The 24078-nt window shown below is 40.7% G+C and overlaps 1 protein-coding gene and 1 non-coding gene across 4 annotated transcripts in view; both read right to left on the bottom strand.

Moving 5' to 3' along the window:
* runx1 (RUNX family transcription factor 1) overlaps positions 1-24078 on the bottom strand; it is a 221758-nt gene that overhangs the window by 119205 nt on the left and 78475 nt on the right. The gene's annotated exons all lie outside the window — the stretch shown is intronic.
* Positions 17416-17522, bottom strand: LOC132393606 (U6 spliceosomal RNA). The gene has a single exon (XR_009511997.1). It is a non-coding gene; the product is annotated as a U6 spliceosomal RNA (small nuclear RNA).

The raw sequence follows: 24078 nt of genomic DNA, 5'->3' as shown, positions 1-24078 counted from the left end.
GGGACATTTAAATCCTCTTTAGCATTTGCTAATGTGGGACAAATCATCTCTGTTAGTTCTCTTGATGGTGGATGATTGACCATTGCTGACACTTCCCACCCTATCCTTCATATCCAGGGAAGAAAGCAAACTGCTGTGTAGGAATGCACACAAAATGCTGCTGGGACTCAGCAGGTCAGGCAGTATCTATGGAAAAGGAACAAATCAGTGATATTTTGGGCTGAAACAGTTATCAGTTTTGATGATGATGTTCCTCAAGTTTTCTGGCACCTGCAGGGTGAAGCGTGTTCTTTCCGTTGAATTCTTAGTGTACGTCTGCTTGGTAACATTTGTCAAGTCTTGTCTATGTTCTATCGAGGGTGGTGAAGTAGGGTAATTTTAGGCAGTTTCTAGAGCAGGTCACATGGTCAGCACAACATTGTGGGCTGAAGGGCCTGTAATGTGCTGTAAGTGTCTATGTTCTATGTTCTTCATTACTATAACAGATCTTGACAGCATTAAATAGTCACAAACACACGTGACTGCACATGCTCACACCAACATTTTTGCACTTATTATAAATACAGATGTGCTGTGTGCAAATACAGAGCAACATTCAAGATGGAAGGATGATGAGGCTTTTCAGTCCCTTGGGTCTGATCTACTATTCAGTAAAATATTTGCTGCTACTTTCCTGCTCTATACACCTTGACTTCATCCACAGACTACATAAAGAGCTGTCAAACTTGTTCTTGATTATACTCGTCAACAGATTCCACAGCCACCTTGGGTTAATTCCAGAGATTCACTACCCCTCCAAGTGAAGCTGTACATACAGAAACGTCAAAGGATGGAATAGGTGAAGGAGTTTACTAGCAGTCCTGAGATCTTGGTTTTGGTTGGACTTCCATGCTCTCCCATCTGCAGCCTCATACATCAACAAACCCCTTCTGAGAAACATTGAGTTAAAGCCATCTGAAAGTCATTCCACTCCATTAGAAGGGAGGGAGGGAGGCAAAACAAAGGAAATTATAGATCAGTTATCTTGACTTCAGTGGTTAGCAAGGTGTTGAGGTTCATTATTACAGACGAGGCTTTGGGGTACTTAGAACATGGAACACAGAACAGTGCACCACAGGAACAGGCCTTTTATACCATACCAATTAAATTAGCAATCAGATGGCTAACTAAACTATTCTGTTCTGCCTACACAATGTCCCTATCCATCCATTTTCCTCACATTCATATGCTTATGTCAATGTCTCTTAGGTTTCTACCTTTACCACTGCACTAGGCAGCATAATCCAGGCACCCACCTCTCTCTGTCTAAAATCTTGCCCCTCTCACCTTATATGCATGTACTCTGCTATTAGAAATTACACCCCTTAGTAAAAGATATTATCTATTTAGACTATCTATGCCTCTCAAAATCTTATAAACCTCTATCAGATCTCCCCTCAACCTCAACCACTGCAGAGAAAACAACCTAGTTTGTCTAACCACAAGCCCTCTAATCCAGACAATATCCTGGTAAAGCTCTTCTACACCATCTCCAAAGCTTCAACATCCATCCTATAATGGGGTGACCACAATACAGTAGATGTGGCCTAACTAAATTTTATAAAGCTGCAGCATAACTTCCTGACTTTTGAATTCAGTGCCTTGACTAACAAAAGCAATCATGCCATATGCATTCTTAACCATCCTATCAACCTGTGTAGCCAATTTCAGGGAGCTCTGAACTTGGACTCCAAGATCCTCCTGCTCATCAATATTGTTAAGATTTCTTGCCTTTAACACTGTACTGTCTCTTTGCATTTGATTTACCAAGGTGCAACTCTTCACATTTGGCAGGGTTAAATTCCACTTGCTATTTTTCCACCCTTATCTGCAACTCATCTAGATCCTAATATATTATTTGCCAGTCTTCTACGCAATCCACAATGCCATCAATCTTCACATCATCTGAAATCTTACTAAACCATTTCTATCCAGGTAATTTATATATATGAACAACAGCAGACATCCCAGTACAAATCACAGACCTCCAGCTAGAATAAGTCTCTTTGACCATTACCGCCTGTTTTCTATAGGCAAGCCAGTTCTGAAACAAAAGCTATTTGGAGTCACATGATAAAAAAGGCTAAAGTCAGCTTGGTTTCCTTCAGGGGAAATCTTGCCTGATCAATCTGCTGGGATTCTTTGAGGAAATAATCGGCAGGATAGACGAAGGAGAGTCAGTGGATGGTGTTTACTTGGGTTTTCAGCAGGCCTTTGACAAGGTGCTGCACATAAGGCTGCTAAGAGAAATGAGCCCACGTAGGAAGATTGGCTGACTGGCAGTAGGCAAAGAATCAGAATAAAAGGGGCCTTTTCTGATCGGCTGCTGATGACTAGTGGCGTCCCACAGAGGTCAGTGTTGGGTCCACTACATTTCACGTTAAATGTTAATGATCCAGCTGATGGGATGGTTCACTTTGTGACCAACTTTGCTGATGATACAAAGGTAGAAGAAGGGCAGTAAATGTTGAGGAAGTAGGTATTTTGCTGAGGGATTTAGACAGATTAGAAGAATGGGCAAAGAAGTGACAGGTGGACTATAGTTGAGAAATCAAGCACTTTGGTAGAAAGAAGCATACACTATTTTCTAAATGGGGAGGGAATTCAGAAATTGATGGTGCAAAGGGACTTGGAAGTCCTAGTGCAAGATTCCCTCAAGGTTAACTTGCAGCTTGAGTCTGTGGTGAGGAAGGCAAATGCAATGATAGCATTCATTTCAAGAGGACTAGAATATAAAAGCAAGGAGGTGATCTGGGATTTTATAAGGCATTGGTCAGGCCTCAGTTGGAATATTGTGAGCATGTTTGGGCCCCATATCTGAAAAGGGATGTGCTGACATTGGCGAGGATCATAAGAATGATCCCAAGATTGAAAGGGTTAAAGTATGAGGGGTTTGATGGCTCTAGGCCTGTAAACAATGGAGTTTAGAAGTATAAGTGGGTTCTCATTGAAACCTATTGAACATTGAATAGCCTAGATAGAGTGGACGTGGAGAGGGTGTTTCAAATAATGGGAGAGTCTAGGACTGAAGGGTACAACCTCAGAATAGAGGAACAATCCTTTAGTACAGAGATGAGAAAGAATTTCTTTAGCCAGCGTGTGATGAAACTTTGGAATTCATTGTCACAGATGGCTATGGAGCCCAAGTCACTGGCTATATTAAAAGCAGAGTCTGATAGGTTCTTGATCAGTAAGGGTGTCAAAGGTTATGGGGAGAAGGCAGGAGAATGGGGTTGCGAGGGAAGATAAATCAGCCATGATTTATCACAGAATAGGCTTGATGGGCTGAATGGCCTAATCCTGGCCTCATGGTCATATTTGAATAGGGTTGCTATTCTGGAAAGACCCTGACAAAAGCAATGTCTATAAATTAACACTGCAGGCGGGTGCCCTTCTGAACACCCCACCCTAATCTTGCTCATCCAATCAGATCCTTGTGTAGTGGCTTTAAAGTAGCGGGTAGGATCGCCACACAGTCCAATGTCAATACAAAAGCAGCTTTGACTTACTCTGAAATAAAGAGCAGTAGAAAAGAAGTGCAGTGCTGGTATATGTAATGAATTATTGTTTTGGCAGTAAGATAAAGGCTGTTATTAGCAACAGGAGAGACCAGAAGATCTTTCAAAAAAAAAAGATGGAAGTTAATGGAAACTCATCTCCTGTCCTTACCCTCATTGCTTGCAGCTGACTCTCAGCTAAAAAGACCCAACTGAGTGAATGAACATTAAAAGGAGAGGTTGAAAAAGGAAATGAATGGAGCTTTATTAGAGCATTTCTTCTTCCTCCTGCTTGACCCAATTATCAGATTTTACATTTCAGCTTAAGACAGTAGATCAAACGACAAGAGCCACTTTGTACTGCAGCCAGGAGACCATATGATGCCTCTCATAGAACTTCCCATCTGCCAAGAAATTGTGCCTTTAAGTAACTTTGCTGTATCTTGCAGCAGTAGCATGATTAGTGATGAAACTAGTGCTGTGGAAATTATCCCAGGATTTTATTGTGCTTCGTAAACATTTTCAACAGAAGAATAAAAACATAAGAAAATAATTAAGGAAAGAAGCCCATCACGAATGCAGAAGGTGATGTGTGCCAAAATATTCTGTGGTAAAGCACACAGTGTTTATATTAAAAAAACATACAAAATATGAAGTATGCTTACAAGCAACTTTTTCCCCAGATTGCAGATCATTTAACTTCAAAGCTGGAAAAAATACATATATTTATATTGCACCCTATCACATTTCCCAGGAATTTCCCAAAGGACTGAGCAGAAAACAAATTACTTCAAAGTGTTCTTACTATTATGCGGGCTGATATGGCAACCATCTTGCACACAGCACAGACTTGTGAATGGCTGTGAATTGCATGAGCAAATTAGCTGTTTTTGGTGATTTTCATTAACAGAGGAATGATGTCAGAGTACTCCCGGTTCTCCTTAAGTAACATCACGGAGTTTTCTCATTTTCACAATGGGATCAGTGGGGGGCAGGCAGCCTGCAGCTGTGCTACTGATAGGAAGGCAGGAGTGTTGGATTTAACACCCCTACTTGGCATGAAACAAGTAAGTGGCTAGAATGAGAGAACCGAAAAACCCAAGCCCAAACCAACCTATGGCTGTCTCTTCAGCATTGAGCAAACATAAATCAGGCCAACTAAAAAGCTCAGAAGGTCAGTACTAATGATACTTAGGATACATGGAAACATAGAAAAACCTACAGCACAATACAATCCCTTCGGCCCACAAAGCTGTGTCGAACATGTCCTTACCTGAGAAATTACCTAGGGTTACCCATAGTCCTCTATTTTTCTGAGCTCCATATACCTGTCCGGGAATCTCTTAAAAGACCCTATTGTATCCACCTCCACCACCATTGCCGGCAGCCCATTCCACGCACTCACCACTCTGCGTAAAAAGCTTACCCCTGATATCTCCTCTGTACTAATGTATCATGGTCGTGAACTGACTAGAGTGAATATTAGTTAGCTTTGATTTCCAGCTGCTAGTGCAGGAAAGGAGAGCTGCCTAAGCTAAATGCTTGTGGCCTTGAGGATGGAATTCAGGCTCCTGGCACTGTAAGATTGGTTTGTCATTCGAAGAAAGTAATTTTTGATCCATGCCAAACCTCTGTTCTTGTTCATGTCAGATCCCATAGCCCTCAGTCACCATAATGTTCTTTCCCCTCTCTCAGTGGAAATGATTATTCCTCGTGATGTCATCTCCCTTCTCCCAGTAACACAAGTCATACCATTCAATAAGATATTTTACCTCAGTAAAATTACCTCAGTATTTTATCTTCAAAAAGTGATGCCTCAAGAAGATGGAATCCATCATTAAGCACGCCACCACCTGGGACATGCCCCTTTCTTATTACTACCATCAGAGAGGAGGGACTGGAGCCTGAAGACACATACTCAACATTATAGGAACTGCTTCGAACCTTCTGCCATCAAATCTCTGAACGGATATTGAACTAAACATCGAACAATACCTCACTATTTTGCTCTCTTTTGCACTATTTATTTCTTTTAATTTGTTTTAATATATTGTATATTTTGCATTGTATTCCATAGTATTTTTATGTTTTGCTGCCACAAAACAACAAATTCCACGATATGTGTCAGTGACATTCAATCTGAATCTATGCAGTTGAGTCGGCAGTAACACCATATCGCTTAATGATGCCTCCCTGCAGTTTAAACATTGCAAATATGCCCAATCCCTGGCAAAGTCGGCCATCCTGCAGCAAACTCTTCAGCTGGCTCAATACCTACAGATCTATGGTCGAATCAGGACAGCCTTGATCACATTGGATAGCTCAAATCATGACAGTTTCAATCCTTTTAATGTGCATATCAACCAGTCACTGCTTCTTAACTTATTCCATTTTACTTCTTGCTCTCTACAACTTTGATCTAACAATGTCTAATCTATCTGTTAAAGACAGATTAATGATGTGCCTGAATCAACATCCTAACGCAAACGGAGGAGTTGCTAAGCTCTTTGAGATCATGGAAGAATTCTCAATGGGCTCAGTGGTATCCTGGTTGATTTGTATCCTGACTTTATACATTTCATAATATCTTCAAGTTCAAGTTTATCTTCGATTCTATTATAAATATATTACAAAACCCACATTTTAATTAATGACCTAATGATCTAGTTGTTCTTGTGGATCAGAATTCAAAACTTTAATGCTTTTTGTGCTGAAGGTTCTGGGTGCTTCTTCACAGTGATGCCACCGTGTTCCTGGTCTTTTCATTACTCTGTTACTGACACTTCAGAATTCTTTTTGTGCAACTTCTCTCTAATTTCACTAATATATCAGCAGCACTCTGTTCTACTCTGGACTGTCTCTGTTGTTATTGTTGTATTTATTATTCCATGAAGACTGTTTACTCTGTGAATTTCACACGAGCAAGGAATTTCTTAGCACCCAGGGGTATATGGTAATAAATTAATCTGAATCTGAGCCCACAGGTCACAGCACAATGTTTCAGGCCCTCCCACCAGTGGAAAGAGTTTCTTTATATACCTTATCCAGAAAATGTCAATCTAATCACCCCTAAACTTCAAAATTCTAGGAAAATAAAGGTTTGTATATTTTTTCCTTAGACTGTAACCATTGCGTTCAGATTCCACCATTCCTTCCAAAGTGTTATGAGTGCAGCTGGTCACAACACTCCAGGTCTGGTGTAGCCAGCTCTTTGTACAGCTGTAAAATGCCTTTCTAATCCACTTCACTTAATTCAAAGTCAATCACTCCATTGGCCATTTGATTATTTTCTGTACCTGTCCATAACATTTTTATGATTTTTGTACACGGTCCCCTAAACCTAACTTGACATCTGCACTTTTAGTATTTCACCATGTAACAGATTACTGTATTAGCCAATTTAAGTCCAAGTCAGTGAAGTCACATTCATTGAAGCCCATTTGCTAGAGTTTTGTATGATTGCCTAATCTATTAATATTCCATTATAATTGACTGTTTCCATCCATTCTGAATTTCATGACCCCTGTCTTTGAATATGTAGCTTTCTATACCATCAGTTGAGTTGCTTATAAAAATAGGTAGTAGTACGGCCAGAAACACAGACCATTAAGGGATGCCACCAGTCATAACCTGTCAGTGCATTATCTCTCAATAATACCCACTATTCTCCTGCTTAGCTGGCTTCGTAACTGGCTGAGTAATTAGCTAACAGTCTCTTACAAAATAATATATCAAATAGCTTCTGGACACCGGACTAGAACGAGAGGCCACAGATTAAGGGTGTAAGGTGAAATATTTAAGGGAATATGAAGGGAAACTTGATCACTCAGAGGGTGGGGTAAGTATGGAACGAACTGCCAGCTGAAGTGGAGGATGCAGCTTCGATTGCAGTACGAGAGAAGTTTGGATAAGTACATGGGTGAGAGGGGTATGGAGGGCTATAGTTCAGGTGTGTGTCAATGAGATAAAGCACAATTGCTGTTCAGCATGGACTAAGTGGGCTGAAGGGCATGTTTCAGTGCAAAAGTGCTCAATAATTCTATGACAATGTGAATAAAACACACAGAATAATACCTTGTCTCTACTTGAGGCACCTCTTCATAAAATTCCTTCAGAGTCCTCATGCACAAGCTACATTTACAAATCCCTATAAATTCATCTATAAAACAAAATTATTTAAATAAGATTAATTGCTTTGCATCACTCTGCTGTTAGTAATACCTTACACATTTCAAAGTAATATATGGTACATGACATGCTTTGAGATGTGGCAAAATAATGTTTCATTGCAACGTTTTCTTTAATGGATTTGATGGCTGACTTATAGATAATTAAGTGTAGTATTAATATCTTAAACTATTTAATCACTCTTGTTGCCTTAGAACAAAAGCCAATTAATTTATAAATATAAAGCACTAAATGAATTAGTTAGGAATCAGATACAACTTAATTCTTGGTAAAAATATAACAACATCATTGATGTTCATCTCCTTGGTTAGTGAAATATAATAACCAATCAATCTGTTATATTTTCTCTATCAATCGAAATTGAGGCATCTATTCCTTTTCCACTCCACATTTCTTCTTTTTTCCTTTCATTCCTCAACTTCCTTTGCACAGTGAGTCATAGCAATCTGCTCCCTAAGTTTCAGATCTAATTCATGTATATTATTTCCACCTTGCACCATGATAGTCCATTCTACCTTCTCCAAACCTCTTTGTTTTGAAAACAATATTGTAGCAATAGTCTCTACCATGTCATAGCTATAAATGTGGCTTGTTCCTTAATGCACAAAATTAGTTAGAATTCATAAGATGAAAGCAACCCAACAGGTGCTACACAGATCTTTTAATGTACTTTCCCTCACAGGAAATTCTGCTATTATTCATACCTTGCTATATTGTTTTTGTTTTGGATAATAGGACTTTACAGACAACTAGGAATAGTAGGGAGGATGTTTGGCAACTGAGACGATCATGGAGGATGTTGTAGTTGGCATGAAAGAGTTGGGCCGAATGGTTAGATTCCTTTCTGTATTACCCTGACTCTGACTCAATGACAGTGACTCAGATGCTTCCTGGGACAATGAATTCAGGTGGAAGTGTGTTATTATGTGTGTGCATAATAAGGGACCACTTACACCGCACCCTTTACCAGACAAGGTGCACTTCAAAGTTGGAGTGGATTTGTTTGATAGTAATGGGAAGAGTCATGTTGTTGTAACAGACTACTTTTACAATTGGCCAGGGGTTGTAACACTGCAATCAACATCCAGCAAAGTGGTCATTGCCTATCTGAAAGCTGCGTTTGTGAGACTTGGGAGTTCCATGCAAAATAGTATCAGACAATGGTCCACAATTTTCAAGCTGTAAATTTGAGTCCTTTGCTATTGATTGGAGGTTTTTACATACAACTTCAAGCTCACATCACCCAAAATCTAATGGCCTAGCAGAGAGTTTGGTCGAGTTAGGGCCTCATGGAAAAGGCACAAATGGATGAGAGGACTTCCATAAATGTCAAATGTCACTGCAGAATAGACTTCAGCCAGCCAAAATGCTGATGGGTCAACGCATACACACTAACCTTTGAGTGCACAAAAATCTGTTGACACTTAAGGAGCACACAAGATCAAATTGGCTAAAGACAAAAGGAAAGGACAGTAGAAACAGTATTACGACAGGACTGCAAAAAGCCTACCAGTCCTGAAGCCTGGAGGTCAAGTGCGAATCCAGGATCATAATTCTGGCACATTGTCCATGCAAGGATATGTGCATGAGGAAGAAGCTCCACATTTTTACTAGATCCAGATAGAGCAAGGGACATCACTGAGAAGGAGCCATGTGGATCTACAACTACAAGCTCCAACCCTAGCTATGACACATTACCTGTCAGTACACCAAAGAGGCCAGCAGATATAAAAAAATGAACATATGGATCAGAGTTCTCAGAAAGACACAAATATTAACTTAATGAATGCAAGCAATACACTTGTGGAAACCAAAAAGGATAACTTAACAACTCCAGATTTTGATTGAAAGTTGCTGAGTGAAAAAGGGACCAGCTACAGAATGTACATGTCTTTGTTGGAAAATGATTATTGATCCTTGCAGGTTTATGAGGTTATAGTATTGTGTTTGTTTTTCTTTAAAGGGGGAAGATGTGTTATTATGCCTGTACTTAATAAAGAACTTCAGTTCCCAGTGGGCAATGCAGATGATTCACCCTGCAACTGGAAATGATATTGGTGAGCTGGTCACATATCCTCAGTGTTAAGCTAGAGCCATTCTGTAAACAACATGTTTTAGCATTTTATCCACACTAAATTTATCTTTATTAAGAACAAATATTACAGGAAGGGAGTGACTCTGGGAGTCTTCAGTATTGACTCCAAATCCCATGAAGTTTTGTGGCATCATATTAAATTCAGACAAGCAAACTTCTGTCTGATTACTTTTGGACTGGGCTGTAGTATTTATTTTTTATATCATTTAACTTTCCTCTATGCTTGTTTGTATTTTATATAATCACTGATATACATCTGATTGTTCAGTGAGTTTTCCAGTAATTGCAATGCATTTCCCAGTGTATTTGCCTCAGTGTTTTTTGAGTACGTGTGAGGTTATCCACTTTGGGAGTAAGAACAGGAAGGCAGATTATTATCTGAGTGGTGTAGAGTTAGGTAAGGGAGAAATGCATAGAGATCTAGGAGTCCTTGTTCATCAGTCACTGAAGGTGAATGAGCAAGTGCAGCAGGCAGTGAAGAAGGCTAATGGAATGTTAGCCTTTATTACAAAGGGAATTGAGTACAAGAGCAAGGAAATCCTCTTGCATTTGTACAGGGCCCTGATGAGACCACACCTGGAGTACTGTGTACAGTTTTGGTCTCCATGGTTAAGGAAGGACATCCTGGCTGTAGAGGAAGTGCAGCGTAGATTCACAAGGTTAATTCCTGGGATGTCAGGACTGTCTTACGCAGAGAGGCTAGAGAGACTGGGCTTGTACACGCTGGAATTAAGGAGATTGAAAGGGGATCTGATTGCAAAATATAAGATTATTAAGGGATTGGACAAGATAGAGGCAGGAAATATGTTCCAGATGCTGGGAGAGTCCAGTACCAGAGGGCATGGTTTGAGAATAAGGGGTAGGTCATTTAGGACAGAGTTAAGGAAAAACTTCTTCTCCCAGAGAGTTGTGGGGGTCTGGAATGCACTGCCTCAGAAGGCAGTGGAGGCCAATTCTCTGGATGCTTTCAAGAAGGAGCTAGATAGGTATCTTATGGATAGGGGAATCAAGGGATATGGGGACAAGGCTGGAACCAGGTATTGATAGTAGATGATCAGCCATGATCTCAAAATGGTGGTGCAGGCTCAAAGGGCCGAATGGTCTACTTCTGCACCTATTGTCTATTGTCTATTGAAATCTTCTTGATTTCAGTGGTGGGTGTCATATAAAATAAATCTGCTACTTCATTGGTTAACAGTTAACTCCAGTCTGGTATGAGGTGACATGACAGCTTTTGAATGCTCGCTATCCTTTGCTTCTTTTGCCATACTTCTCCTCCCTCTTTGCTTTTGTAACGCTCAATAAAATGGCCATGAGCAACCAGCTTCTTGCCTCATTCTTGACTTTTGAAGAACTTTTGGACCACAGAAGTATCAGGATTACCATCCTCAGTGAATGAAACACTGCTCTTCCATGTTGACCAACACTTAGAGGAAATTCTGATAGTTCTAAGGCCACAGACGTTACTCTGACGAATGTTCATCCCTCTGTAGCTTCATAGCACCTGTTCTGATCAAGTTGGATGAGTTCTGATTGACACTGCTGCTAGGCCAAGTCTGAGGCAGGGGAGAACCACTACAGGAGATAAATCTGTTTGACCTTGTACTCACCAGGGTACCCCTGGTAGCTGTAGAGGCCACTGTGCAGTCCTACAAACGGGTCTCAGCCCGATACATCAACTGTACATTTTTCCGTGAGTTCCTCCAGCATTTTGTGTGAGTCACTATACAATCCTTGTGGAAACAGCCTTGAGTTCACCTTGAGGAGTTTTTCCATGGTGTTTTTTAGCACTACAATTGCACGAATTGAGATAGATTTAATTCAGAATTTTCTATCCCACACGGTCGTGGGAATTGGTTTATTAGTGTCCGTTGGACTGGGATACAGTGAGAAGCTTGACTTGTATTCTGTTCATACAGATCAGATCATTACACAGTGAATTGAGGTAGAACAAGGCAAAACAATAGCAGCATATGGAATGAAGTGTAACAGCTACAGAGAAAATGCAGTGGAGGTAACCAATAAAGTGCAAGGTCATAACGGGCCAGACTGTGAGGGCAAGAGTCCATCTTGTCATGCTAGGGAACTATTCAATAGCCTTGTAACTGCAGAATAGAACCTGTCCGTGAACCTAGTGGCATGTGCTTTCAGGCTTATGCCTGAAGGAAGAGGGGAGAAGAGAAAATGTTCAGGTTATGTGGGATCTTTTTATTATTCTAGCTGTTTTACTGAGGCAACGAGAAAAATAGCCAGATTCCACAGAGCGGAGCTGATTCCTGTGACGTGCTGTTTTGTCCACAACTCTCTGCAGTTTCTTGCTTATACATGCAGAGCAATTGCCATCCATTAAGGTGAGGGTTAGGGCTAGCTGGTGATTAGGTGGGCAGCGGGAACATTACCCCTCTTGTGTTTCTTGATTTTGTTATGTGAGATTCAGTGTCATGCAACCCTGCCACTTTGATCTGGCTCACATCTTCATTAACCAGGTCCAATGTGTGCCTTTATTGGGATCTTTCTAATTTTCAGGTTTATGGTTATGAATATGCTAAGGTGATGGGGTTATTATTTATGCTTGGTATGGGGGGTGATGTTGGATTGTAGGGAATGAGTGCTCAGGTGTGGGGGCATCTACATAAGGTTTAGTGGGGAGCTGGCAGCATAGGTTTAGGGTTATGGGTAAGGTTGGGGTGTAATTATGTGGGCAGTGGGAAAATTATCCTTCTTGTGTTTCTTGATCTCATTACAGAAGATTCAATGTCACTTGATCCTGCCATTTTGGTTTGGCCCATGTAGTCTTCCCAAACCATGTTGCACAAGATAGGATGCTCTCTATGGTGCATCAATAGAAATTGGTATGGGTTCATGGGGATGTGCTGTATTTCTTTAGCCTGTCAAGGAAGTAGTGGACCTGGTGAGCTTCCTTGGCCATGGGCACCTATGATTTGCATTGGACTATCAGAAGCAGCAGAAATGGACACACCACAACCTGTAATCTGGCCTGGCATTTCCCTCACCCTGCCAATACCCTTAAACCAAGGGATTACTTCCAGTTTGGTGGGGAGTCTGTGAAGGAATACTGCACACAGCATCAGGCATAATGAAAGCCGTGGTGTTAACCTGGTGAAGCTGTACAATAGCCTGCAATAGGAGGAGCTCAGCAACTTCACAAGCAGCAGGTTAGGCCAAATCCCAACAAGTCCAACTCATCAAGGCGATGAACCAATAAGCTAATGACAGGAGGAGACACCAAGAATATCCCCACCCTCAGTAGTGACAGGGCCCAGCATGCAAATGCTGAGACAAGGCTGACATCTTAAGCCAGAGGTGTTAAAAAGATGCTTCCTCCTTTGAATCTCACAACCACAGAAGCCAGTCTCCAGCTAAATCAATTCACCCCACATGATACTGAGACATGACTGAGACCATCAGATGCACAAGGGCTGTAACGTGAGACAAATATCTGAGCTACAGAAACAAAATGCTTGGATGTCTAGCATTATCTGAGCTCCAGTGTTGCAAATGTGTGTTCTCAGGCTGAGCTGTGCTTTGAGTCACAGTGCCCCCATTACAATACTGGCAATGCTGTCCAACTTACACAAAGCAGGACAAATCCAACCTGGCTAATTACAGTGTAATCACTCTACTGTCAATGATTAGCGAGGTCATCGACATGGACAATCCTGTCCTAACAGTAAGCTGTGCACTACTTCCCAGTTCACATTAGATCCAAACTTTATTACAACCTTTGTTGAAGGATCAGAGGATTAAATTCCAGATACTGCATTTGACATCAAGATGCATCTGATTTAGCATGGTGTCAAGGAACCCTGGCAAAGCTGAAGTCAATGGGAATCAATGAGTAAACACTTACACACCTTCCACAAAGGAAGTTGGTTGATTGGTCATGGAAGTCAATCATCCTCGTCCCAGAATGGCACTCAGGACAATATCCTTGAGCTAACTACTTTTAGTTGCTTCATTAGTGACCTTATCATAAAGACAGGAGTGGGGATATTTGGTGATGATTGAACAATGTTTAATTCTATTGCAGTTCTGAAGCAAATGAAGCTCCCATGCCCTCAGCAAAATTCAGACAATATTCAGGCATGGGAAAACAAGTAACAAGATCGCAAAAGTAGCAAGTAATCATTGTCAACAAGACAGCATTTAACCATCTATTTTTGACACTTCATTGTTGAGTACCAAGGAAAGGCCAGGAACTCAATAGGCTAACCCCATAAATGCCATGGTTATAAGAACATATCAAAGACTGGATTACATAACTTACTCTCTGATATGCCATGGACTTCCCATCATCCAGAAATCAGAAATGGCCTGCATGGTTGAAATGCAGAGGCAACAATTTCCAAGTTGCTCAACCCTATCCAAGACCTCATCCATGACCCTAAGCATTCATTCTCTCTCTTCACCAACATGCAATGGTTATACAGCATGCCATAAACAAAATACCCTCTGTACCTGCCTCAGAGGCCAGTTCCCAAACATGAAACCTCTAACATGAAGAACCTGGAAGACAGGTGCATGGAAACACCACCACCAGCAGGTTCCTACTCTCCTTATTTGGAAACATATCTCTGGTGCTTCAGCATCTCAGGGTCTAAATCCTGCAGCTACCTACCCTGCAGCACTTTAATGGAAGCATTGCAGAGGTTCAAGAAGGAGGCTCATCACCACCATCTCAAGGACAATTAGGTTTGCTTTAGTCTAATCAGTGACATCCAGGTTCCAAAAAAGTAAATTAACTTAGAAAAATCCTCAAGAGGACATACTAAAATACAGCGCTTTGTACGAATTTGGACTTCCATAAATTGGACCTTTCAAATAATTATAAACCTGTTTACTGCCTGTAGTGGTGACATAGAAATAACTTCTGCACAAGGTCAGATGACAGGGACACTGTTTGTCAGCCTGTTTGAGATCAGTGAGGTATTTTAGGGTGCCAACCAATTTCCAGTTGATCAGCCTACGGAAACAACCCATGTTGCTTTGCAAAGGGAAACAATGTGTAGGTGGATGTTGTCAATGGGCCACCACATCCCTGATGTGTGTTGACATTATGGGAGTAAAAAGGAAGTGATTTGGTCTTTTGGAATTCTCCACTTGGATCAGGTGTATGTTTATCTGGATCTCAATTTATTTATATTTTGCTACACAAATGCTACTTCAGTCTATGAGGGGATAAAAGCATCTTTATTTTGCTTACAGTTTGGTTCCCCAGCTGAAAAAATACACTCTGCTTTTGCTTTTTACTTTTTAAATGGATCCCACAAAGAAATAGTGTGCTTATGAGGGATGGATTAGAGAGATAATCTGTATTTTAAAAAAAGATGCAGACCTTCATAGGTTGTAAACAGTCATGTCTCAAATAGGATGTTCTTTATTGTTATATTTATTCTTATAAGCAAGATGGAAAATGCTGACATTTTCCAAATTAGAACCTCAATCATGGCTGTACCTTTTATTGAGGGAACTGTTCTCTGGCGATAAATTTTGGTAAATGTGGTTTATATAACACAAGGGATTCTTCCTCCTTCCCCCTCCCCCCACCTTTTCATTCTGGCATTTTCCTCCTTCCTTCTCAGTCCTGAAGAACGGTCTCGGCCCAAAGCATCGGCTGTTTATTCATTTCCATAGATACTGCCAGACCTGCTGAGTTCCTCCAGCGTTTGTGTGTGTTGCTTTGGATTTCCAGCATCTGCAGACTTTCTTGTGCTTAGGACATTCTGCAGATGCTGGAGATCTCAATCAACACATACAAAATGCTAGCGGAACTCGGCAAGTTAGGCAACATGCACGGAGTAGAATAAACAATTGACACTTTAGGCTGAGAACTAGAAAGGAAAGGGGCAGAATTCAGAATAAAAATGTGAGGGTTCATCTATTTTTAGGGCAGGATAGAATTCAGAGGCAAAGTTGATGAAATTGATGGGCTGAATATGGGAAAAGGAAGTTGCGCCAATGCAGTTGTCAATGTAGCAGAGAAAAGGCTGAGGAGCTGTAAGGCTTAGAACTTGGACTGTTCTACAAAGCCAACAAATAGGCAGACATAGATGAGGCCCATGTGAGTGCCAATGGTCACACCTTTGGTTTGGATAAAATTGGAGGAGCCAAAAGAGAAATTGTTGAGAGCGAGAACCAGTTCAACCAGACAGTGGAAGGGAATTGGTTAGTCTATTGACAAGAAAGAATTAGAGAGCTTTAAGGCCTATCCAATGGGGGTGGATATCCACAGTGAAAATAAGGTGGTCTGGACCTGCGAACTGTCTGTGATTAAACTGATAGAAAGCTTTGAAGAGTTATGAACATAGATAAGAAGGGACTAATTAATACAAGAGATCCTGCAGATGCTGGGAATTAGAGCAATACACAGAAAATGTTGGAGGAGCTAGAAGATCAGGCAACATCTGTGGAAGTGAATAAACTGTTGATGCTTCAGATGGAGACCCTTGATCAGGATTGAAAAGGAGGAAGGAAGATGCCAGATTAAGAAGGTGGGGGGTGGGGGGGAAAGAGGGCAAGCTAGAAGGTGCTAGGTGAAGCACCTAGGGTGGGGGAGTTGGGATGAAGCACGAAGCTGGGAGGTGATAAGTGGAAAAAAGCAAAGGGCTAGAGAAGAAAGAATCTGATAGGAGTGAAGAGTAAATCATGGGAGAAAGAGACGGAGGAGGGGTGCCAGGGGCAGGAGAGCTGAAGAGGTAAGAGGTCAGAGAAGGGACTGAACTAAGAGTGACAAATTGGTGTGAGGTATGCAGATTCAAGCTTAGTGGGGCAGGAGAAGGCAGAAGCAATTGGCCTATGTGGATCTTGGGTAGGAAGCAGAAACAGGCATTGCAGATTACGGGAACTATGTGGAATCGACATATAATTAAGTTATATTGAATGAATATTATTCCACAGTAGCCATTCTCATATCCATATAAGCTTGGCCATCATCCATTTATCAAGTTTTGTTCAACTAGACAGTCATAATCCCAGCAACTTTCATGTTTTGCATTTTTTTAAACACCCAGGAATTTGAGATTGGAGAAGCTATTATAATGTATCTTGCCTGTCCTTTATTTTCATAAAGGCAACCCTCACTTTAATGCTTAAGGAATTCATAAATCATGACATCAAAATTTGAGATTTAGAATAAAATTCACGTTCATAGGATTTATGTGGAAAAAACAACAGAATGTTTTTCAGTTTGACACATGAGCAAATGAAGCAGTTTCTTGTTATGAAAAATCATCTTATGGCTCTTGTTCTTGGAATGAAATCCAGGAGTCACCTGTAAACTGTAAACATTTTCATGAGCCACTGTCAGGTCTTTTTTGCTCTAGAGTCATGGAGTCAAGCAGCACAAAAATCTGCCCCTTTGGTTGACCATGTCCTTGCTGACAATGACCAGAAGCCTCTTTCTCACCTTCTGCTCAGATCCACTCTTAATCTATAGTTTGATTATTATCTATGACCAGCTTGAACTTGCCTCAGGCTGTGTTCACTGACAACTTGCCTGATACTCTGCTCACCAGAATGTGGGAACATGATTCAGGGTGGCCAGAAATAGGAATGGCTTTTGTTAAGGGAAATTTGTCAATTTTGCAATGTGTTTGTGAATGTATGTACTAGTCTTATGTAGGGGCCATGCTAACTTTCTTAGTATCATTCCAATTTTAGTGAATGCTGTTACTACTCACTGCTGTGGCCTGAGGTTCCACCTGCTTCAATAGAGGAGCATTCATACCAGTGCCCAAGAAGACTAGGGTGAGCTGTCTATCTATTGTAATGAATTGCTTTGAAAGGTTGATTCAAGGTAGAATTAACCCCAGCTTGAGAAAGGACCTGGACCCACTGCCACAATAGGTCTATAGTGTCTGCACACACACCAGTCCTGAATGAGAGTAAGTCTTAGAAATGGTGAGCAGCTTCGAGTTCTTGGGTACCAATATTTCTGAGGTTCTGTCCTGGTCTAACATATTGATGCAATCACAATGAAGGCATGCCAGCAGGTTTACTGCATCAGGAGTTTGTGGAGATTTGGTACATCACCAATGGCTCTTGAAAACTTCTGTAGATGTTCAGTGGAGAGCATTATTATTGGCTACATTAAAGTTTCTAATGAAGGGGCCAATGCAGAAGATTGAAAGAGGCTGTAGAGGATTGTGGAGTCAGCCTGCTCCAACATGGGCACAATCCTTCCTACTATAAAGGACAGTTTCAAGAGGCAGTGCCTCAGGAAAGCAGCATCCAATATTAAGGACTCTCAACATCTGGGACATGCCCTCTTCCTGATACTACCACCAGAGTGGAGAGAGATGAATCTGAGACATACTTGTAAGTTTAGGAACAGCATCTTCCCCTCCACCATCAGATTTCTGGAATGGCCCATGAACACTACTCCATTATTTTTTACACTATTTATTTCTTCTATAATTTATAATAATTTTATGTCCTTGCACTGTACTGCTGTTGAAAATCAAATTTCACATCATGTACATTCAGCAGCCACTTTTTTAGGCACACCGGTTCACCTATTTGTTAATGCAAATATCCTGTCAGCCAATCATGTGGCAGCAACTCAATGCATAAAAGCATGCTGACATTGTCAAGAAGTTCATTTGTTGTTCAGACCAAACATCAGAATGAGGAAGAAATGAGATCTGACTTTGACTTTGTTGGTGCCAGACAGGGTGATCTGAGTATTTCAGAAAGTGCTGATCTCCTGGGATTATCATGCACAACAGTCCCTAGAGTTTACAGAACATGGTGCACAAAAGCAAAAAGAAAATCCAGTGAGCAGCAGTTTTGTGGGCAAAAACACCTTGTAAATGAGGGAGGTCGGAGGAGAATGACCAGCCTGGTTCAAGCTGACAGGAAGGTTTTAGTAACTTAAGTAATAAGCAATTAATTAAGTAATATTCCAAAGGGTCAAATAATATTCTCAATAAATATCTTTCCTATTTACCTCCATTCCTTAATTTTTATGTTCTATATATTGTAATAGATATGTTGAATTAACATTAATTAGCTTATTAATTTTATGTGCAATGATCAATTTTTGATTTCTGTTGTTGGTGAACTAATAGACAAAAGTATAAAATTAAAATAGTAAGCATTCATTTACAGTATATATTCATTCAGGGAATCTGGACCTTGCAGGCTAATCCAATATTTAATTGTCCACCCCTAACTGCCCTTGAGAAGGTGGTAATGAGCTGTACTCATGAACCACTGTGTCTCCTGAGATGCGGGTATACCCACCATGCTGATAGGGAGAAAGTTCAGTGATATTGACCAAGCAAACCAGGATGGTGGTGTTCCCATGTTATTGCTGCCTTCGTGCTTCTATTTAGTAGACATTGTGGGTCTGGAAGTCTTGGTGAGTTGCTACATTATGTCCTGCAGACATAATGTACAAGTTGCAGCCTTGGTGCATCAGTGGTGGAGGGAATGAATGGGTTGCCTATCCACCGAGGCAGTGAGCGCAGTTGTGGTCGACTGAAGATTTCAAATGGACTGAAGGCTCTGGAATATATACATACATACTCCGTGGCATATTATACTGATATTCTATATGGGTTTGTTGACTTGCATGCGCGAGGACTGGGCCTCGAGCTGCAGTGGGGGGGCAAGTTGAGCGTAGGGACTCTTTTATTCTGTGGTTGTGTGCTGTACTATGTCTGATTGTTGGTACTATGTTTTGTACCTTGACCCCATAGTAATGCTGTCTCATTTTGCTGTATGCGTGCATGGTTGAATGACAATTAAATTGAATTTAATTGAGTATTGAATTGAATCAAACAGGCTGCTACCTGGTATGGTGTTGAGCTTCTTGGCTGTTGTTGAAGCTGCACTCAAACAATTAAGGGAAGAGTATTTCATCAACCAGGAATGAGGAGAGTATTCCACCACACCCCTGACTTGAGCTATGAAGATGGTGGACAATTTTTGGAGAGTTAGGAGCTGAGTTACTCACTGCAGGATTCCAAGCCTCTGACCTGCTCTAGTTGTCATATTGTCTATATGGCTTCTCAGTTCAGTTTCTGGTCCATGCTATTCCCCTGGATATTGATAGTGGGGGCTTTCAGTAAAGGTAATACCACTGAACAACAGCGGTGATAGCTGGATTTTCTCTTATTGGATATCTACATGGTGTAATGCAAACATTACTTGGCCTGGATACTGTCCAGGTCTTGCTGCATTTGTTTGAAGACTGCTTCATTATCTGAGGAGTCACGAATGCTGCTGAACATTGTGCAATCAGTGAACGTCCTTCTGATCTTACTGATTATGTGACAGCATCATGTGCAACGAACATAACTTGGCCCACACTAAGGAAAATTACTTGCAGATATAAACCAAATAAATTGTATATTGAGCAATTCACCTCATGAGATGGTTTGTGTTGTTTCAATAACTTCAAAGCCAGAATATCTGATTGGAATGAAGAAAGTTTTAGACTTAGTTTCACATCCAGCCTGCTTCAGCATTTGGATTTTGATATAACAAATGCAGAAAATCTATCTACACACGAGTATGTTGCAGCAAAGGCATCAGACACATTTTTGCGTTATCGCTTCATTTTCCACCCCTATGCACATACTGAGAATTGATATTGAGATATTATCAATTCTTTTACTGCTTTTTAATTTTAAACCAAGATAGTTTGTTTTAATAGCAAACACGAGGAAATCTGCAGATGCTGGAATTTCAAGCAACACACACAAAATGCTGGTGGAACACAGCAGGCCAAGCAGCATCTATGAAGAGAAGCACTTTCGATGTTTCTCGCCCCAAAACGTCAACAGTGCTTCTCCTTATAGATGCTGCCTGGCCTGCTGTGTTCCACCAGCATTTTGTGTGCGTAGTTTGTTTTAGTAGTGTTTCTGCTGCAATTTTATTGCATTAATTTTATTTCTTTGCTCAAAATATTGGGAAGTCACAAGCCCACTATATTCCTTGCAGCAAGCTCTGCTTTTTGTTCCCTTACCAACATTTATACCTATTATTTTTCAATTTTATTGTCTCTCAATCAAAGGCTTCTTGATGTGGTGCCATAAGAATCCTTAAATTCAGTATCTGAATCGAAGGCAGACATATGTACTGAAGCCAATGGGAATGAGCATCTCAGGCTGATGTGTGCTTGGCTCCAGGCCACAATTAATTCTGTGCCCCTCTAATCATTGGCAGTCAACTTAATATGCTTATTTTATTAGAAGATCTTTCTTGCACAAAATAAATAGCCTGCCAAAAGCTAAGCAACTAAGATTCACAACTTGATTCAAATCAGACTAGCTTTGATTGAAGTCTTGGTCACCATAGACCATCAGGGTTAAAGAGTCTGCTTCCATGCTTGATAACTATGGTTCCATGTGTTGGGAATCTGTTCTTCTGTTGGCACCCCTCAGCATGCACAATACCAAAGAATTCAGCATAAAACAGCGGGAGATGATATTTCTTGTTTCGTTAAAGGCAAAGAGCAGAAAAGCTGTTAAGTGATCACAATGACACTGCTGTGTGAGCTAGTTTTGGTCTTTGTCATCATAGTAATGTCCCAGTTACCTCCTCCTCAAGCAAGAGCATGTAAAGCAGCACGTGCTAAATAGATTTTCTGATTTCTAAATGCAGAACATGGAAGGATGAGAAAACAAATACAGTTTTGCATTAAAAAAAATCAAATTTAGTTCATTCCTGAGATCTTTATTTAACATTACCTTGGCAAGGAATCCCAGTGGTGGACCTGTGAGCCATTTACCTTATTAGCTATTTTAATCTTTATGGAAGAACTGGACTCATTGTCAACCAACTAATGGCCAAGGAGGTTGAAAGCAGAAAACAGCCTTTCAGCACCATCTCTAGTTCATTCACTCCTGCTGAAGGGTCTCGGCCCAAAACGTTGACTGAACTCTTTTCCATAGATGCTGCCTGGCCTGCTAAGATCGCCCAGCATTTGGTTGTGTTGCTCTGGTGCATTCACGTTGGTTTTCTCCTGCTCAAACTTGCTGAGGATCTTAAACCCCTCAACAAAACAGCATGGTATAGCAGAAGTTTGTTGAAATTGTGTATGTTCACGGTGCAAGTTTTTATTCCACAACCTTGCCTTTGCTACACTTTGAGATTTATCACTGTCAGCCCAGTTACCTTTTTCCTTTCCCACAAATCCCTTGAGATGATCATCGGGGCTCAATGTCGCATACCATAGGGATAATGGTATAATGCTGCAGCCTTTTTATTTCAATTGTCGTTCTAAATATGATCAAACACAGGTAGTCTTTCTCAAGCTTGAACCCATTCACTTGTGTGCGTAAGGTGCTCAAACAGCAATCAAATGCTTAGACATTAATCAGCAAATGGGTAACATCATAATTAGTTCACCATTAAGTGCTTCAGTCATGGGCCAGCCACTGAAAGCTTACAGTCACTACACAAGAACTCAAGCACTAATTAATCTATCATGCAGGTACTTCTATTCCCTGCCGAACTTTATGAACTGCATTTGCACTCTATCTCTCTCAAGTGTAATCTTTCTTTTTTAAAATTAGGAAACCAAAGGTATGCCTAGTATTGCTGGTGCTGTCTCAGCAGGGCAGTAAACAATTATTAGTCTTGAACTCCAATCCTCTTGCAATAAAGGTGAGAATATCAATCACTACTTGTCACAGCTGCATGTTAATTTTAGTCATTTGTGTACAAGGATGTTCAAGTGTCACTGATCTCCAATGCATTGCAGTCTCACCATTTAAGCATTTTGCTTTTCTATTTTACATGTTATACCTCACCTGCCATATCCTCACCAGCTCACATTGTTTATTTCCGATCAAAACCTTTAAGTATTTTCCTCAAAATCTGAATTCAGATTCAGCTTTTGGAGCATGACCTCTTCCTCCAAGTAATAAATAGATAGGACAGGTTGAGTGAGCTAGCACTTTTCTCCTTGGAGAGAAGGAAGTAGAGAGGTGACTTGATAGAGATGTACAAGATGATAAAAGATATAGGTAGAATGGCCAGCCAGAAAATAATACCCTGAGAACAACTTTAAGGTGTTTCAAAGAAGGCATGGGGTTGGGAGGGGGAGTCAAAGGTATTTTTTTTAACATACAGGGAGGTGGGTATGTGGAAAGGGACAGATATATTAGGGACATTTAAGAGACCCCCAAATAGGTACATGGACGAACAAACTGGAAATGATCTAATTGAAAAATACAATATTTTTGTGGGTTTGACAGGGTGAGTACAAGATATTTCTTTGGGCAGGACTGCCCAGAACCAGGTGTCACAGCCTTGGAACAAGTGACTACCCATTCAGAATAGGAGTTCCCTCATCCTGGGAATAGTGAATCTTAGGAAAGTCTATCCAAGAGATATAGAAAGAGGTTCATTTATTGGGTATCTTCAGATCAGAGACCAACTGAGCTTTAAATGGTGGTGGGAATGAAAGGATATGGTATTGGAATGTGGAATACTTATGCTAATGTACAACATGCTTAGGGGATTATAGTCAATTTAGTGATGATGGGCAATATAAAGGAAAGAATAGAAGAACTTGAAAGGGGACATTTTAATCATGCATAATCAGGCACGATATCAGAAAAGAAAATCATCCTTGACCAAAATAATAGAATCTCTTGAAGAGGTATTGGAGAGAATTGGTAACAGTAACACTGCATATATACAGGATGCACATACCAAATGCTGGGAACTCAGCAGGCCAGGGAGCACCGATGGAAAAGAGTACTGTCAACATTTCAGGCCGAGACCATTTAGCAGGACTGCTGAAGGGTCGCGGTCTGAAACATCGACTGTACTCTTTTCCAGAGATGATGCCTGCCCTGCTGAGTTCCCAGAATTTTGTGTGCATAGCTTGGATTTCCAGCATCTGCAGACTTTCCCTTGTTAGTGATTGGATATCCACAGGATGGGTATTTTTAGAATGGATTTTTGAAAGATACCTAATTAGTAAGGACATCAAATGTTTAGTGGAGAAGGGCTAAGAGGGAAAATAGATCAACCATGATTGAATGGCAGAGTGGACCTGATGGGTTGAATAGCTTTATTCTGCTTCTATATCTTATGATCTTTTGGACTGCTATTTGGCTTTAAGAAAAAAACAGAGAGTCTGAGCAAAGAGAAGCTATTCACAGTGAAAGGAAATTAAAAGTAGGTGAGTGATACAAAGCCATTTTAATCTTGATTAGATCATTCTGAGTATGGGGTATTCTGCCCACTATATTATGAAAACAGTATAGAGATGGGGAT

The sequence above is a fragment of the Hypanus sabinus genome, chromosome 4 (genome assembly GCF_030144855.1).
Source record: "Hypanus sabinus isolate sHypSab1 chromosome 4, sHypSab1.hap1, whole genome shotgun sequence".
NCBI classification, from domain to species: domain Eukaryota; kingdom Metazoa; phylum Chordata; class Chondrichthyes; order Myliobatiformes; family Dasyatidae; genus Hypanus; species Hypanus sabinus.
Note: the sequence above shows the minus strand (reverse complement) of the source record. Positions and strands in the feature narration are given on the sequence as shown.